General features: G+C 43.3%; 1 protein-coding gene across 2 annotated transcripts in view; it reads right to left on the bottom strand.

Moving 5' to 3' along the window:
* Positions 1–15,565, bottom strand: part of MRC2 (mannose receptor C-type 2) — a 52,885-nt gene that overhangs the window by 22,457 nt on the left and 14,863 nt on the right. The window lies entirely within an intron of this gene.

Here is a 15,565-nt window from a genome sequence, read left to right as displayed (position 1 = left end):
AAAATTCTGTGAATACATTAGAAACTAAGTGTACATTTTAAATGGATGAGTTCTTTGATATGAGAATTATATCTCTGTATGGCTGTTAGGGGTGGGAGGAGAAAGAAAGAATGAAAGAAAGGAAAAAAAGAAAAAATCAATGAATGAATGGCAGGGTAGAAGGGAAGAAAGAATGGAGGAAGGGAAACTAACTGAGGTTTAGAGACATGAGTGACCTCCTCACAGTATCACACAGCCAGTAAGCAAACCCAGGTCTTTCTGCCATCCGCCTTCTACTTGTTCCCCAACTGCCGCTTAAGTACACAGCACACACACACGGCGCACCCCAGTCTCCAAAGAACTTTGGCATCCATCAGCCACTAGCCCCTCTGGATCATGTTCATTTCTGAAAAACATGAATCTGACCACTAAGTTTCAAATCACAGCTCTGCCACTCAATGTGTGACTTGGGTGAAGTGTGCAACTTCTCTGTGACTCAATTTCCTCATAAGGCTATTGTAAAGTTTAAATGAGGTAATACAAGTGTTTGGAACAGGATCTAACACATGGTAAGAGCACTATAACTTATTATTATTATTTTATGTTATAAGTAAAAAAAACATTGACTAATGGTGGTGAAATGATGTGACTAATTACAAGGCTGGACAGAGATAGAGCTGAAATCTGGACCTCGTCTTCTGAGTCCAGGCCCCAAGGTCTTTCTGTTCTACCACATTGGCCTTGTTATCCTTCCATAGGCCATTCTCCACAGTCAGCCAGAATGATATTTTAAACATGTAAATAAGTTCCAAAAAAAATTTTTTTTAGTAATATTGGAGTGTTGAAGGTCATAAAGAAAACAGTGATGAATTCAATGACATGATTTTTTTCATGGCAAGAAAAATGCCATAAATGAAGTCAAAACTCAAATGACAAATATATATGTAAATGTAATTTATTAGAGGAAAATAGTTTGTTCCCTAATATAAAAAAAGCTTCTACAAAAAACATAATAGATTATGAAGAAAATAACAATGTAGTAGACAATGAGTAAATTTATGTACACACAGCTAAAACAATGAAATGCAATTGGTGCTTAAGTACTTGAAGCAACATCACTCATATTAAAAGAAAAAACAACATTAAGTCAGGCAAATCTCTGTCCTGCCTGAAGTATTTCAAAGATAATTCATCACCCTTCAAATAACATTTAAACTCTTTACTGTGAGCCACAGGAGCTTACACGGTCTGGTCCTGCCTACTAGTTTGATCTTGGATCATATTACTCCTCTTGCTCAAGTCACATTGATCTCTTTGGTCTTCCTTGAACAGGCCTGGTTCTTTCCTGCCTCAGGGCCTTTGCACTGTTTCCTTTGCCTGCATTTCACATTTCAAAAAAAAGTCACATTTTTAAAAAGGCCCTCCCTGACCTAATGTAAAGTCGCCACACAGTTACTTTTTGACACATTGCTTGATTGTAATTCTCTTCACAGCATTTACTATTATCTGATTTTTTTTCAACATCTAGGTCATCTGTGAGTCTGCATCTACTAAGTATTTTTTCTCTTGATGATGGGTCACTTTTCCCAGCTGCCTGCATGTCTAGTAATTTTTGTTATATACTGGACATTGTGGATAATGTTATAAAGTGTCTGTCTAGATTTTTTAAATTGTATATGGGATATCGTGGATGACATGTTATAGGGAGTCTGGATTTTTTTTTTTTTTTGGTCTTTCTAAAAAGAATGTTGAGTTTTGTTCTGGCAGGCAGTTAAATTACTGGTGGATCACCTTGATCCTGCAGAGACTTAGTTTTAGGCTTTGTTAGGGTGGGGTTGCTTGGGTTTTGCCTTTAGTGTTAGGGTGTGGCCCTTAGCCTTAGGGTTAATCATAAGGTGAGGCCTTTCTGGAGTTTCAAAGGGAAACCTTAGGCAATCACCAAGCCCCTCCAACTTGGTGGAACTTGAAATCCAAACTCTGTTTCCTCAACACCAGGAGGCAACTGAAACCTTTGCCCCCCAGCTGCTGTTTCTTGGTGGGAGGCCTCACTCTGCCTGTGCACAGTTTAGGAGCCCCAAGGACTGGGAATTGGTAGGAGGACATCTCTATGGCTCCTTGCTTTCCAGGATTTCCCTCTCAATTTTTAGCTTTTCTGGTAGCCCCAAACAGTAAAACTGCCACTTTCTGTTTGAGCTTCTCAAATAAGGCAGCGCTGTCGGTGGGGAAAGCTGCTTAAAGAACTTTTCTTTCAAAGACGGTTTCCTCCCCATTATCTGTTTTTGATTGCTCTTGAACCACTGTATTTTATATTTTATCTTTAGTCTGTCCATACTCTTGGCCAGAGAGTTAGACTAATACAAGCTACCTACCATTCCCAGGACCAGAATTCATTATCTGACACGTTTTTATTTTCTGTGTCTCTCCTCTTGTTCACAAGCTCCTGAGGACCTGCTCTGTCTTCTCCACCACTGTATCTTCAGTGTCTATAACTTAGCCTGACACATAGTAGTGCTTAATAAATACCTAGTGAAAAATGAATAAATGAATGAATCTCATGCCTAGATAACCACAACCAACCAGTCTATCTTTCTGCTCCTTGTCCTAGCTGCCAGATTAGTTTTCCTAAAACAGCACCCACAGCTCTTGTCGTGGAAGGTTCAAAACACCACAGCAGGAGGGCTGGTGGGTGGGACAGGGACACTGGCCACTCTGCTCTTGGCCAACACCAGGATGGGGTCCTCTGTGGGCAAGACACAGGTGACTTCCTGAAGAACCACTAGGGCAGCTGGCACAGCTAGCCCTCCCCATTCAGGGCCTCCCCTCAACCTGCTCTTTCCCTTCGCCACCCTCCAGAATCATAAACTAGCCCCAGCACTTGGTCCAGGCCTGTCCAAGCCTCCTCTAACCACTGGGTATTTGATTCCCAGGAACTGCACTCCAGTGAAGACCATCAGTAGTAACAGAGGTGGTCCTTGGCAGGGGGTAGGGAAAGGGCGTGGGACCGGAAAGGGGAGAAAAACAGTGCTTGCTTTTATAGATGCTTCTCAGATGACTGGACAATGTGGCCTAAAACGTCACAAGAGCCCAAAGCAGCCCAGGGAACAGCATTTCCCCTCCTTCTCAACCAGGAAACCCACACGTGGGCTAAAGCAATTCCAGCCAGCCCGCGCAGTCCTACCAAATGGCAAATGAAGGGTCCGAGAGGTCCACGTCAGCAGAGAGAGGCAATCCCATGACCAGGCCACCTTCCCTCAGTCGACAGATGAGGAAACTAAGGCCCAGAGAGGGAAGAGATTAGGATGCCCCATCACCGTACCTTTCAGCACTGTCCTAGTTTGGGCAAAACAGTGCATTTGCACATGGCAGGACACAAGGGCAAACACTCTTAAAATCCAGGTGTCTGGGGGCAGGGAGACTCTAAAGCACTGAGGATCTGCAGGAAGTGGGGAGAGGGGAGTAGCAGGTCACAGCACTGCCTCAGCAGCAAATGAAAAAAAGGACGAGGAATTTGGAAGCGGGGTCGGGGTGGGGGAGGCCTGCAGGAGAGGCACAAAGCAAAGGGGAGGCTGGGATGAATTCTTGGGGGTGGATGCTGAGGACTCTGCCAAGCTTGGGGCTGGAGGACTCTTGGGAGAGCATTTTCCACCCAAAGTTGAGGGGTGAGCCTGGGCCCTCAAAGAAAGGAGGCTGTTTATCCAGGGTCCAATGTAGGACGAGACCAAGCCCAGCCGGGGCCCAGCTGGAGATGCTAAGAGGAAAGGGAAGGGAATGAAAGCATTTTGAGAACTGACTCTGTGGCCTTTACACCCCTGCCCTGCTCTCAGCAAGCAGACATGAGGCAGCAGAGGGAGCTCATCCCAAGAGGGCCGCCCCAGTCCTACCCAGCTCTGGCCTCACTCCAAATGCCTGGGGGTATCAGGTGTCAGTTCAAGGACTGGAAGTGCCCCTCACAGATCTTGCATGTTCCTCACCGGGACAAAGATAACCTCTTACATTTTGTTGGCAACCACACCACACCTAGTGCAGTGTATCCACCAGGTTGTGGCTTATTCTGTGCTTGTTCAGTGGGTGAATAAGTGAATGAAGTGAGACAGGGAACTGTGCATTGGGTACCAACTGGATGTCATTTATTCATCCATTCAGCAAATATTTATTGAGAATTTCATATGTGCCAGGCCCTGAGGGTACAGTGATGAGCAATATAGGCATAATCTGGCCTATCATCACATGGTCTGGTAGGGGCTGGGATCTATGTGGGAGATACAGAGATAATAACAGAATCCTTGACCTCACTGAGCTGCCCATAGTCTCTGGCCTTTGCTTTTGTCTGCCCAGTAAACTCCTCATCCCTTCTCCTTATTTAAAGAATTCTCCTGCACCTCTGGCTATGTGAGTGAGTACACTCCTGGCCAATAATAGTGTCCATGCCCCTGGTCCCAGTGATTGGGTACAAAACCGAGACAGGGCTGATCAAAGTCCTCCACTGGGATGCATGCATTTTGCTCTCTCTGTTGAGATGACTAAACCAGGGCTGCCAATGGCCACGTTTCCTATAATGAGGAAGAGACCCTTCTGCTACGAGCAAGAATGAAGTAACACAGAAAGAGATGCATAGCTGAGAGATAGAAGGAGAGGAAGCGCATCACGGTGGTGCTGAAGGTCTAATCCCAGTCCTTGCATCCTGTGACGCTTCCCCTGTCCCATGAATCGCTCGGGGCTGCTTGCAGCCACATTCCCTTTTTGGCTGAGCTTGTGTGCATTGGGTTTCTGTCCTTGTAACCAAGAGTCCTGATAAACACACAAGCCTATGTCTAGGAGCCAAAGCCCATCTCCCAGTCTGGAACACTGGCCCATGCTAATTCCCTGGAGGCTGCTGTTCCAGGATCCCTCCAACCGTCAGCCCAGTGATGAGTCCTGGGCCATGTCAGAACTGACACCTGGATACAGGATCCCCACCTGTCCTGTCACCCCTCTGGCTGCCCCCCCACAGACCCTCCTAGTTGTGCAGATGACAAGCATCTATGAAGCCCTGTAGTAAGGGGCTGCAGGAAAATTAGACGGGATGGGCTCTCCCCTGGTGACATTTACAGTGGAACTGGAGAAGCAGAACTCGTGAAGCGGTCCATGAAAACGCTACGAGCAACATACCAGGGAGCATGCAGAATAGTTGGGTCTAATTCAGACTACATGGGGAATGAAGGAGTTGGATAGAAAGGGGTTTTCCAGAGCACTGAAGGGTGACAGGAACCTTCCTCACTTTTCAGACATCCAGTCATCACTCTGGGAATTTATTCCTGTGCTCAGAGGCACTGGGGTTTCAAAGCCTGGTCTCCTCCCTGCTGAGGCTCACCATGGCCTCCTTTCCTTTTCTACCTGCTGTAAGCTGTCATGGCTGCTTTGGCGGAGTCCTGAGGCTAAGTGCAGAGGCTCACAACTGTGTGTGTCTCAGGAGCAAACCTCTCAGCGATCCTGCAGCTTCTCCGGGCTCAGCCCAGCAGCAGAGGCAGCCAGAGGTCTGACCTCGCATAAGACGGCTGCTCTCCATTATGAGTTGAAGATGAAGACGTTGTGCTGAAGGAAGCAGAGGGGAGGTTAATTCTAGCACTGTGCCCAGCACGCAGCAGTCTCTCAACATGTATCTATTGAATGAGAGGCATGTCAAACAAAACCCTGAGAGGCACAAGCAGAGACAAAGGCTAGGAGGGTGTTCTATGACAAGAGCAATGACTGGGGACCTGGTGACAAGCCTGGCTCAGCACCTAGAGACCTTGGGACCAGGGGCCAGCTGACAAGCCCTGGATGACCAGATTTGGACCCCATGGGCATAGCAGGGTGGCCTCCAGCCACTGAGCCTATTAGCAGCAGGCTCCCCTCCCCAGGCCGTGCAGAGGTGAGGGGTCATCCCAGGGAAAGCCAGGGTTGCAGGGCTGCCAGCCAAGAGGAGCAGCTGTTTTCAATAAGCAACTTGGCCTGGAGGCCAGGCCTGGAAATGGCCCTGAGTCAGCAGAAGCTGCCAGCCCCGCCCTGCTGAGAAATCAACCCTGGGGACCCAGCACCCCACCCTGCCCCGCCCTCTGCTTGTGGCTGTGTCCATGTCCATAAGGGCAGACACCTTAGCCCTGGATGGATGGGGCACGGCAGGACGCCCCTTCCTTGGGAGGCAGGGGAGTTACAAGACCGGGTCCCAACCGTGCAATATCCCTGCCAAAATCCTGGGTCGTCTGGGCTTCCCTCTACCACGGACCCTCCAGGCTTTCACACCCTCCTCCCTCCTCCCCAAAGGCACCTCCATTCCAGCCCAGCCCAACTACTTGCCCTCCCTCGGGCCCCATCAAGGCTCTGCTGCTCTCTCATGCATGTGTCATCTCAATCTCTGTCCAGCCATGCTAAGCTTACTCTGTCAATCATTTCTAGGGATGTCAGTGTTCATGTTGCAAAATGTGATGTGCTATGTTCTGGGAAGGTGCGAAAGCAAGCTGGCCGGGAATGGGTTAAGAGGTGGGTTTGTCTAATGCAAGAGAAGAGGGATGTTGAAGGGGGGATAGGGTGTGGGAATTAGTGAAAATTCAGAAAGACAACTGTCACCCTCCCCGCCCCATCTTTCAGATGATGCGGGCTGGGTGGGGCTGCCCCCTGGGGCACGCTGGGTTCGCAAATCCTCGCCCCCTGGCCTCCCCCATGGCAACTGAATGGTGTTCGATCTCATCGCCTGCTGACTTTTATCTTCTCAGACTAAAGCATCGCAACCTCTTCAGTCTGTCTTCTGCCAGGCCCCGTCTTGCGGGATGAAGGTGGTGAACCGCCGGGCCCTGACGGAACCGGAACCGCTACCGCCTCCATCCTCTGGTCGAGCCAGCACCGACAGTTCCCGGGCACCGCCCGCGGCTACGCCCTTTCCCCGCGTCACTGCCTCACCGAGCATCCCAGGGGGAGCGCACCTTGACCCCTTCCTCCTTCACCCCTGCCCCCAGTACCTGTGGCACTGGGACCCTCCCGTGCCCTCGGAGTTCTGGTCTTGGCCGCCGCTGGACAGTGCCCTGCATGCCCACGCCGGCCCGGCGCCTTCCCTCCGATGTGCGCCCCCTCCTGCGCCAGGCTCCCTCCCTCCAAGGTGCGCCCTGCCCCCGCGGCGCGCGGCCCTTCCTCTCCCGCGCCCCCCGGCGTTTCCGCGCGGAGCCTCCCGCGCCGCCCGGAGGTCGGCCCCGCTCCCCAGCCCAGCTCTGCATACGGCCGGCTGCAAGGCCCAGGCCGGGCGCCGTCTGTTAGCCCGCAGCCAAAATAAACAGCCCAAAGCCACTTCCTTCCCCCGGGGTGGGGACGGGGAAGAGAGGGTGGGCAACTTTCACAACACTTCACGAGGGCTGCCGGCTCCGTGGCGGCAGGAAGTGGCTTTCTGCGCGGGCACAATCCAACATCACTGACCCGGCCGCGAAGGGCAGAATTGAGGAATCTGGACTGGAACTGGCCCGAGTTCTGCGTTTGCTATTGGAAGGCAGCGTGCAAGGCACAAAAAACACCTACACAACAACGCCCACCAACTTCTTAAAGCCGGCTGGAAGGCCTCTGCTGAGCCACTTGTTTTATTTATGTGGGAGGGAGTAGTGAGCGGATTAATTCATAAATATCACTGGCAGGGGAGTCTTATGGGCCCCGCCGCAGGACCAGGTTAGGTGCTCCACACCTACTTGACTGCTGAATAAATGAGTGAGTGAGTGGATTTATTAGAAGACATCCAGCCAAATATGGGGAGAGCAATTTCTTTTTTTAAAATTTAGTTTTAACAAAGTGGTTGCAGAGGAATGTGGGGGTAGGAATTGTAACCTAAGGTTAAAATATTATAAGTCTCCTTGGCTTACTGCAGAGTCAACAGAAACGAAGATAGCATAGACCCTCCTTTGGACCATTCTGTATTTTCCATAGTCAACACTTTTTTAAATGTAGATACTCACAAAAAATAAAAATGTGTTGAACTATACTGAAATGTAATAATTTGTTTGTGATAAATTAAGGTTTCAAATGTAAATATTCACTCTCTAGAAACATTTTATGAACAATTTCTAGATAACAGCCTTACAAATGACACTTAAAAAAAAGACTAGGGATTCCCATCACCCTGCACAGGAGGCCCTCATTAGCCAAGCACCCCTTGAGGACCCGGTTTCTGTCCCTGGGCTCTCCACCTCCTGGGTATTTGCCTGGTATAGTCTGGATTCATAATAAATGTTTGTCAAATGACAGAATGAATGTGAACTGAGGGATCTTAGAATTCATTCTTGAATACTTCAGAATGTTAAAATCAAACACACATGGGAGATAAGACTTGAAAATTCCCTAAACAGACAAAACCAGTTAGTCATACAAGCAAAGCTTAATTTAGCTTATTTTGTAAGACAAGCAAGGCTAACTTGACTTGGATCACCTCTGGCTTATGCCCCTGAAAATTATAGGCAACACCTAAATTATTCCTACAAATTGATATGAAGTAACCAGTAACCAATTCCCTTTCATTTAAGAAAATTCTAAATTGTAACCAATCACTGTGAAGCATAAAACAGTCACTGTCTCCATGCTATATAATTTGCTTTACGACAATATACCTCTGAACCTCATTCCATGTTTTGGTTTGCATGTTCCCAGGCTGCAAACTGTCTTTTTGATGTGCAAGCAATACACTTTTACTAATTACGACTTCTGTGATTCATTGGTTTGACTTCTGCTTCTGAACCTTTGTCAGTTCGTGGTGTCAAAAGTGGGATCCAAAGACAATCCCTTCCTCCTAAGTCCCAAGGCCAGTGAGCAACCAGGTGCTACTGCCCACAGAGACCATTGAACTCATTGCTTTCTCACTAACCCTAGAGTCTGAGGGTAAGTCTCTCTTGGATATGAGTTCTGCTCCTTTGCATTCTTAACTCTCCATCTCTGTTGTGCATAATTGCTGTTTTTGTTTGTTGAAGCTTCTTGGTAAGTTATCTTTCTTCTGTAAGGGGAGAAGCCTGTGATTTCCTGGGTTTTACGCAGTAGTAGGACTCCCGGGCTCCCCATAGATTATTCATTTTAGGGAATCTAAAGGCAAAGATGGAGTCCACTTGGTCTAAAACCATCGGCCACCTCCCTCCAAAACCTGCTTCTTGTATGTATACCCACTATGGACCAGGATCTTGTGCCTTTTTAGAAAATTGGCCAACTTTTGGATAATTTGTAATTGTAGTGGTCACTCTGAGGAATTTTTAACTTAGATAAGTCCCCCTTAAGGGGCACTCTTGAAAAGAGAGGCTCTCAAACCTCCCAGAGACAATGGAATGCATTCTTTGATTGGTATACAGAAGCTTTCAAAGGACAAAATAACTCCAAAAATATCTTCTCTAAAAGAATCCTTATAGCATGCAGATAAAAATCTTTAGAAAAAAACTTTGCCTATCTGAACAGATAACTTTAACTTAGTCCATCTGTCAGAAACACAATTTGAATATAACTATTCTTTTGAGTTTTGTATTATTGTGCCTGAGGGCTAAAAATTTTAAATGAAAGCTATAAAGTCTCAGTTTGTATCTGTCTATATGTTGATGTATATCTATGAACACATGTATATTATATATATATGATATTTTTTAAAATTCTATTTAATTGGCTTAAAGAAGAATAAGTGCTTATATAAATTAAGTAACCCTAAAACTTTGAAATGTAGAATCTGACCCAATATATTTTCAACTTCACATGATCTAGGATAATCTTCGATAAATAAAAACTACTTTAAGTTTGTTGGTTAATAAAAATAGGCTTAAGAATTGCTCTCTTTAAATGTAATGCAAACATACCATTTTTCCTGTGTCTACTCAAACAAGCTCATGATATCTTTGTTACAGAACTGTCAACAAAGAAAATAACTTAAGATGATGGTTAGCTGTTTGATGTCTAATCTAAGCATAATTGTTAAAAACAAGTAATTCAAATGAGATAAAAGTTTATACTAAGTTAAAGTAAATAATGGATACTCATTGAATTTCTAAATCTTTTCCAAATAAGATAGTATACTGAGGTACTAGTTGCTAAATATTAGTTTATCTACTTTTGGCTTTTGAATTTTTATAGAGTCAAGACAAAAGATATTTTGGTCTATTAATAAATATGTCCTTTGCCATATTAAGAAATTATACTATGAAAAACATCTGTCTTTAATTTTTTAATTATGTATTTATAAATTTGCTTATCTACTACAGGATGCTAATATATGATAGTGCACAACTGCTTGCTTCCTTGTTTTCACTGGAGGGGAAAAGTTACTAATAGTTAAAATTTATAATCAACAGGTAAAAATGAAACTACTAAATAAGAGTGAAGGGAAACAACTTTGTATACAAAATATGGAAAGAAAATGGGATTATTTCTACATGCAGAGTATGCAGGGAATACAGGATGTGTTTTTGTTGAGGAAAAAGAGAATAATGCTGTCTGAACTAAAATCACTGGTTGCTCTCAGAATAAGCAAGAAAAAAGAGTGGGACAGGACCTAAATGGATATAGAAAGTTGCAGAAGACTGTGGAAAATAAATTTTATGTTGTGAGGTCAATGATGGCTAATACTGATTTATTATAAAAACATGAGCTTTAATAATGTACTTACACGAAACTACTTTAAACTTGATTTTCTTTCATTTGCTAAAAGAACAAAGCTGTGTTGAACCACTGTTCTGCTCTTGATTCTGCTAAGATTGTGAAAGGTTTTTCTTTAACCTTTTAAGTAATCTACCTGGAAAATAAAGATTCTGTGTTTTAACAAAATAATCTCCTGTGCTTCACACTGTATCATGTCTTCAATTAAGAAAACAGTCTTCTCTATTAAAAAGCTAAGGGTTTTACAATTATATAACTTTTTTTATACAACTATTTGCCTTTGAACTCTCTTAACTGTCATTTTGGTTGAATGGATAACTAAGTATTGTTTCACAGTGAATTGTGATCTGATATGAACAAGTATTTTAAATCTTCTGACACGTTTAACAAACCTCCCCAAGTCAATTTCTGAATGAAGCCTTTTGACCTCAAGTTAACTTTGGAATCTTATAGAGGGCCCCTAGAAGATCTCAAGATTTGATCTCTTCATATAAAAGAGAAATGTTAATTTATTTAGACTTATTTGATATGTTAAATTGCATGGGAACATCGCCAAATAAAAAGTAATGTTTAACCTTCTCAGATTATATTTACATAGGTATATGTTATTAATATAAGTGTTCTAGAAATTATACAAAATTCCTAAAAATCTGATATGTCCTGGTATAATGTTATCAGTCATAATTCCAGTTATTATTTTATAATATTATATATCACAAAAATAACAATTTGCTTTAGATTGCATCATTTTTTTGGAGAACTCTCACTGGATCTTTAACCATAGCTATTTTTAAGTCTTTTGTCACTAACAGATCATTATTGTTTTACTATTGATTCTTCTGAAAGCATTTACAATCAACTATGCAGAAAAATGCTTCATCTTCTAAGAGACTATGGAAAAGACCCTGACAAGTACTCTAGAATACAGGTTTCTGGTAACTTTAAGATCATAACACTGAAGTAGGTAAGAATTTCTAAAACTCTAATAGAAAACTGACTAATTCTTAAAGCAGTTAACCCGAGATGAAGCAAAACAAAAATTAAAAACAGGAGACTGAATGAACTGATGAAGATAATTATAATTTTTATGACTTCATTTAAAACATTGCTGGTTTTTTAATGTTTTGTTTCCCCTATTTAAAGGACTCCTTTTTCTGCTTTTTTTTTTAAAGCTATTTGTAACTTACAGCAATTTGATAAAGTATACTTTTGTAAACAAAAGTTGAAACATTTTTCTCCCTATCTCATCCCTCCAAAACTCAGAAACTCTTATTAAACATTTTTTTCCCATGACAATATATGTATTTATATAGGCTCAACAAGAATCTGTTATCCTTATAATAGGACACAATTAGACAAATCCTTAGCATGGATTCTTTGCCTAAAGAGACTTTAAAGGTCTAATCTGAGATTCCTTATTATAGACAATTTAAAAGAATTAAGGTTGCCTGTATGGAGCCAATAAAACCCCTTGGATATTACCAAAGCTTTGACTGAAATATCATACTTGAGAATATACATAGAATCACTATCCTTACTATTTATGCAAATAATCAAGGTTTAATAAAGACTAGACTTATTTTTACAAATGAGTTTTGCTGTACATATCTTTGATAAAAGTGGGATACCTATTTTAAAGATTATATTTCAATAGAAAACTATAGTGTACTCATTATCAGATTCTGGTTCTGTTAATTGCCTTTGTGGTTTTGTTATCTACTTGTAAACATCAGAGAAATCACCACAATAGGTCACGTGTGCACAATCTTCATACCTGTTGCTGTATGGATCACTTGAGAATGTTCAAAAGAGCACCCAATGACATCAAAGACAGTCAAACTGCAACCCTGGAAAATCCATCAGATGGAGACTGTCATTCTCATTCTACCATCTGAAGATGCTTTGAACTGAAATCTAGACATTGCCTCAAATGGCTGCTCTCTAAACTCAGAAACCAAATGTATAATTTGCTTGAACTGTTAACCTTTGTTATTGTTTCCATAGAAATGACTTTTATTAAAGTACCTGATTGCTCACATCATATAGAGGCCTACAGTAGGTAGAAGATGATCTATACCACTGTCCCCTGAAATTAAACATCTTCGTGTTCATCCTGTTCTAAGTAATCACGAGGATATGTGGCTGCTAATACAGCATGTTGTGCCTACGTAAATAACACACACACACACACACACACAAAAACGTAAATTGACCTGGAAAGGTAAAGCCTGAATCTGATTAAACCTATTTGAGTTGTTTAGTTGGTTACATCTGGGCTTCTAGGAATCCCTGCCCTGGGAAAAAAATTTCGATCCTTGGCTATCATTTTCCTTGTAGTCATCATATTAAACAATCTAGTGCATTGTTTTTTAAACTCTCAAGGGTTTAAAATGCTTTTCAGTAGCCACTCATACATCAAATAATATCCAACAGGATTAGAATATATGAGGGACTCAAGGATCTGACATCGTGTATCTATGATGGCGATGTGACTATCAGAAAGAGCAATAACAAGACCCTTGTCTAGACAACTCAACTATTGGAAACAAGAATTATGCGATTCGTCAGCCCAGCTATATCCACAGTGGTAACCAGGAGTAACACTGTCCTTAGTTGGTCATATTGTACTAGGTGGTCACACCCTCAGTTTGCTAGAAGGACCAAAAGCAGAGAATTGCTAAAATCAAACAAAACGGAGACCACACTTGAAAATTCCCTGAGCAGATAAAACCAGTTTAGTCACACAAGCAAACTAACTTAGCTTACTTTGTAAGACAAACGAGGCCAACTTGTCTTGGGTCACCTCTTGCTTAGGCCTCTGAAAATCGTCACAAAATTGTTCCCCAAAGTTGATATGAGGTAAACACTACAGAATTCCCTTTAAGAGAATTCTATTATAATAAAACTCTAATATTGTAGCCGATCACCATGAAGAATAAACAGTCACTGCCTATACCCTCTATAAGCCACTTTATAACAACATACCTCTGAGCCTTATTCCATGTTCTGGTTTGAGTACTCTTGGTTTGCAAACTGTCTTTTTGGCGTGTGCACAATAAACTTTTGATAATTACAACTTCAGTGATTCATTGATTTTACTTCTATTTTTTTCTGGACTTTGACAAGAATGTGGAAAGTGAAACACGGACAGGTTAGCTACCTGTCCAAGGAAACTTCAACAATTGGAACCATGACTTTCTCAGTAGGACCAAAGCTTGTTAATGTTCGAAACAACATAATGCCAGTTTTGCCTATAAAGGTTGGCATGAAATTTATTGTCTAATATTGAGAATGAAAAAGGGAGTTAACATTAATGACACCAGTACAAGGTGGAACCAGGACTGTCACAGGCAAACTAGGACACAGGGTCACCCTGCACTTATGGAAAGAGATGCAAATAATGATACAAGCTAACCTTTCCCATGCACTTGTTAGTACCAGGCACTGGGTTCCAAGGCCTTCTCCTTAATCCTCTTGTTAATCGTCATAGCAATCCTCAGAAGCAGGTAAAATTCCTATCTCCGTTTGACAGATGAGGAAGCTGAGGGATTAAACATCTGATTACACAGTTGGTAAGGGGCAGAGCTCAGATGGGAAGCCAGGAAGACTGATTGCAGAGTTGAGCTCCAAAAAACTGTTCTAGGTACTTAAACCGATAACCTCTGGCTACTTGTGCTTGGCCTTCACAGTGTGTGAAAGAAAAGTGAGCCAACATTTAAAACCTGAGAGGTTTCACATAAAAATCTGGATTTCCAGCTTCTCTTGGAAATATTGAGAGGCCAGACAACACTGAGCCAGTGTTCCTGCAGGCAGCTAGTCACAGTTGCTGGGTGGAGCTGCCCACCTGGGAGGGGGGTTCACTAATTTGCCACAGTCCCCACCCATCCCTTTTGTACCCTCCTACCCCCATCCCAACACAGAGGTGGAATGAGGTGGCCTTTATCATCATGCTGAGTGACTGTTTTTATCAGAGTAGAGGAACATTCTTCAGTACCCTGGTCTCTATTAAGAATCACCAGAGGGCTGTGCCTATTCCAAAACAGAAGATAAGGGTGGGGGGTAGGAGGGAGGCCTCTAAATTAGGCTTCACTGTAACCACAATATCCCTGTAACATATTGCATTCCTTTCACAGGACATATCTGAAACAGCACAAAATGATTCTGAGAAATCATGACATGGTTCATAATGAGCTTTTGCTCTACTCACAGGCAATTCTCTGACCTTCTGACGTGGCTACTGAAGGATGACTTGTCTGATTCCAAATGCAAAGCATGGCACTCTTTATAGTTACCTGAATTTATTATCTTTTGCTTAGGAACTTTCAGGATCTCCCTAAAACTATATGCCAAAGATTAAACCCTTGCTGACTTCAGTAATGACCAGCCAATAGGACCTTATGCCAATAGGCCCTTATCCACACCTTTTCCAGAGGCACCATGTGGAGGGGTTAGGAGCGTAGCTCTGGAATCTGAACCCACACAGGTCCAAACCCCTGCCTGGGCTCTGGGGCAGCCAGCCTCACTTCGGGAGAGCACTAAGACCTGTCCCGTGGGTTTCTGGGAGGATTAAGCAAGACCATTATTGTTTTTTGGTATTTAAGCAAGAGCTTCTGTCTGACGGGAGGTAAGCTCAAGAATCTGTTTGTTTTACAGTGGAGCCTGGGAACCAGGCTTAGCAGACACTGCTATCTGGATAGAGGAAATGATAAAAGGAAATAAGGCCAGGACTTGAGTGTTTAAGCTGCTCTTCAGAAGAATTAAAAGAAAAATAAATTCCAGGGCCAGATGTGGAGTCCTCCCCCCCTATTACCCATGGGAGCCACGGCTACTACCATTTGTTTCTAGCCTCTGAACTTTTGGACCCCTTCTTGGGTGTGCCTGGAAGGTGTTTGAGGAGGTGAGGCATGGAGTGTGTGTCAGGGGAAAGCGGGGGGATTTATGGGAGGGTCGGGGCAGCTCGGGGTGTGCTGCTCTC

The sequence above is a fragment of the Manis javanica genome, chromosome 4 (genome assembly GCF_040802235.1).
Source record: "Manis javanica isolate MJ-LG chromosome 4, MJ_LKY, whole genome shotgun sequence".
Taxonomy (NCBI): Eukaryota; Metazoa; Chordata; class Mammalia; order Pholidota; family Manidae; genus Manis; species Manis javanica.
Note: the sequence above shows the minus strand (reverse complement) of the source record. Positions and strands in the feature narration are given on the sequence as shown.